Source organism: Ictalurus punctatus, chromosome 19 (assembly GCF_001660625.3).
Source record: "Ictalurus punctatus breed USDA103 chromosome 19, Coco_2.0, whole genome shotgun sequence".
Classification (NCBI taxonomy): domain Eukaryota; kingdom Metazoa; phylum Chordata; class Actinopteri; order Siluriformes; family Ictaluridae; genus Ictalurus; species Ictalurus punctatus.
Window position 1 is genome coordinate 8,954,868 of NC_030434.2, and position 4,070 is coordinate 8,958,937.

Here is a 4,070-nt window from a genome sequence, read left to right on the forward strand (position 1 = left end):
CAGTACCAGCACGAGGTATGGCCCAATAGCAAAGTGCTGTATGAATGGGTGGAGAAAGGGCGTACATAAGGTTGCATATGTTATTCATTTGCACTTTTCAGGATTCCTTCTGCGCCCCATAAGTATTCCTTCCCTTCTTTCACTAACTGTAGGCAGCACAGGACATCAACCATGCATGCTTAGTAGGTCAGATGGATTAGTCTAATTTGTATTAATGTGAAATCATCCTATGTAAAATCGTATTGTTCAAAGGCTTCCTTTAATTATGCAGGTATCCAGGTATAAAATGTGCAATATTTTTGTTTTTTCATTTGCAGTACTACTGGGAAATATGCTCTTCTGTCATTCCTCTCAGCAGATAGACGGTAAAATTAGAAGTAGAGTAGTTACTGTGGAGCAGTTTCCATACCAGACAGTGATGCTACAAGTCAAGTTCTCTATGATTCACCTGTAGAATGGGTATACGTATGCTGGCCCTTTTTGCTCAGGGGTACTGTTGTGCTTTCTTTACTAAAGAGGAGGTGCTCAGGGACTGTAAGAGGTTGTCAGTAATATGCACTTCTAGTAACAAGATACTGGTTATAATATCTGCTGTGAGCTAACTCTAGTCCTTCTGCCAAACCGTAGTCAATAACGCCTTTATCAGTTCAAGTTAGGTGCAATGTGTCATGATAGTGCAGAGTATGGCACAAAATTACACTACCCATCAGCCCCAGCTCATCACATGACCAAGTAACATGCCGTCCTGATCACTCACACCTGTTTCCTGTTTCACCTAATTAGTGTCACTATTTAAATTCTGCATTCTGTGTGTCTTCTTGTCTCTGTGTACCTTTTGTCGTTTGTTGTTGTATGTATCCTCTGGGCTGTGTGTTTGCCTTCAGATCATAGTTCATGTTTAAGAGCTTAAGATTTACATTGTTTGTGATTTGCTTTAGAATAGACTCTAATCTGCACCTGCATCCCGTCCGCTACTAAAATCTGACACACTGCAGCATTAATACTAAAGGCACCCCTCTTTTAGTACACCATTTTGCCACACATGCAGAGACTTGAATACATGTGTAGAGTCTTTACTGAGAACATCGGCAGTCGATAATTATGGGTGAACTACTCAACGACCCTAACCCTGACTACTCTACTAACCCTAACCCTAACCCGACAACCACAAAGTCCGTGAAGCAAATGTGGGGTTATGTAAGATATGTGGTGTCATATTCAAACTATGAAACTGAACAAACTTGATGCATAATTTGCATCTTAAGTGTAGAGTAAAATAGCATTCACTTAATCTATAAATCGAAACCTATTTGAATAAGATTGATATTTAATAACAACCTACTGAGCCCTTTATCTATTCTATCTAAACATTTAAAAGGAGATTTGGGAGGCATGTCTCAGTTATGTAGGCTAAGTAGTCCTGAATATCTTTGTATGTCAATACTCTTGCAATGTATACAGGTATTCATATGTTATCACATCCTGTTTTATATGGCAACATGGGTGTGGCCTGCTATGTATGAGTCTTATGTATGATCCAAATTATAATATGATGCTGCGTGTTAACATGCTGTCTATGTAATATACTTGATCCTTTTATAAAGGGTTTATAAATATATGTTCATATAATGTGTGTTTGTTAGAACTTATGCCCCATATCGAGAGCTTAGCTAGATGCACCTCCCCTACCCCTGCCCTAAACTCCCCTACTTAGAGATGCACGAAAATGTTTGTGAACCCTGAAATACTGGAATTACCTGAAATACTGCATCAATTACTCATAAAATGTAGTCAGATCATAATAATAAATAGACAAGCACATTCTGCCTAAACTAATAACACACAAACAACTGTACTTCTTCTTGTCAATACTAAATACATTGTTTAAAAAAATAACAGTCTAGTATTTATTTATTTATTTATTTAAATATGAGCTTACATCTTCTCCAAAAAGAACCAGAGTCAGTTTGGCCTGGTAACTGACAGAGTGTGTTCTTCTTATGAATTATATGTTTATGTGAGACACAGTGAGAGCATGGGAGAACATCATCAAATGGGGCTGCTTTGTGCCCCCACATGCACACAATCTCATTGTCGAAAGTATTGGGGTAGGAGTAGGGTACAAAAGAATTTCCAAAACATAAATCGTACCATGGAACACAATGAAGGCCATCATCAAGTGCAGAAAATTGGGCACCACAGTGAACCACAGCAGCAGGATATCCCTCCAAAAGGAGACAAGAGACCTACATTACATTAAAGGAAGATCTGGGACGTGCTGGTCACTCCATGCATGTGACAACAATCGCCCGTATTTTTCACATGTCTAGGCTATGTGTTTGGGTGGCTAAAAGGAAAGATGGAAGCTCTTTCTCACTAAGAAAAACATCCACTCCCACCTAATTCACTCCAAACAAAATGTCTTATGGTCCGACAAACCAAAGTAGAATTTTTGGGCGAACTGTAAACGATATGCTCGGCTCAAAACCAAGCCACCCAAATAACAAGGTGAAGCATGGTGGTGGCAGCATCATGCTATGGGGCTGCTTCTCGTCAGCTGAGACTGGGGCTCTAGTCAATATAGAGGGAATTGTGGATAGCTCCAAATACCAATCTATTTTGGCACATAACCTGCAGGCCTCTGTGAGGCAGCTGAAGATGAAGAAAAATGTCACTTTCCCGCACAGTAACGACCCAAAGCACAAATCCAAGTTACCAAAGAATGGCTACAGAAGAAAAAGATCAATGTTTTGGAATGACCGAGTCAGAGTCCAGATCTAATTCCTATCAAAAACCTGTGGAATGACTTGAAGAGGGCTGCATACAGAAGATTCCCTTGCAATTTGATAAATGTGTTGCATTTTCTCAATGGAGAGTGAAATAAAATTGACAAATCAAGATGTGCTAAGTTTGTAGACTCTCACCTGCAAAGTGCTGTATTACAAGCAAAAAGTGCTTTAACAAGAATTAGTTAAGGGGTGGGAAAATATCTGACCTGACATTACTTATTTTGCTTTCATTTTTGACATCACAAAAACTTGCAATTTTAACATAGGTGAGTAGACTTTTAATATCCACTCGAGGTGAGGCTAGGACTGGGGCCAGGATGATCTTACTGTGGCACACTCAAAGAGCTCCACATAGGTCTCTGGGTCATCTTGGGGAGTCATCTTCATAATGGTGATGTGGCCTGTGGACATGGGCAAGGCAGCTGGAGTACTGATGGGCTGCACCAGGTTCCAGAGCATCTGCTGATCCTTGGCCTGCACAGTCACAAGGGCCTTAAAGCATTATTGTCGTTTGGCCGTAGGTCTTAGAGGGCTAGATGATGCATTTGGTGCATTTTGGCAAAAGATGCAGTTATCTCTGGGAGGGGCAAGTGCTCCAAGGTGGCCTCTAATCCCAGATTTTGGCACCACTATGATACCCACGTTGGTAGGACGGAATTGGGGAGGAAGGAGCAATGCTGTCGGCACTGCACTCTCATCGAAAATGAGACATTACACAAAACAGAAATCAGCTTGGCTGTGTGGTCTTTTCAGTGTTCACAATAAACACAGAGTACAAACAGAGCACCGTTAATAATGAACAGTTCTTATATTAACTGATCATAGAATATAGAATATGTCAAATCTGCAAAGAGACTTAATTCTCATCATGCAAGATGGGTTCACTCAGACTTACTCACCTGGATTTTAAGAATGTGAAAGCAAATGCTCTTTCTAGAATCCATGATGGGAATGTGTAATCCAAACTAGAACAAATCACTCTCTGCACTAGCTGCATAATGGTTCCAATCAGGTGGGTAACATCTCTCTAGCTCAAGAAGAGATACATTCTCCACACATAGAAGATAATCATCCCAAGTCCATCAGAGAGCAGCTAATCTGGTGGGTACACACTTCTGTAAGTTCAGGACATTTTGGTATTCAAAGAAAAATGCCAAGACTCTCATGACCAATGGAAGTATTAGCCGTTCGGTCGATTGGCCAATTGTCCACATCCTCTAAGTCCAAGTTGTCTCAACTGGTATTTTTTTTTTCTCCAAGTTTTTAAATGAAAGGTCGATA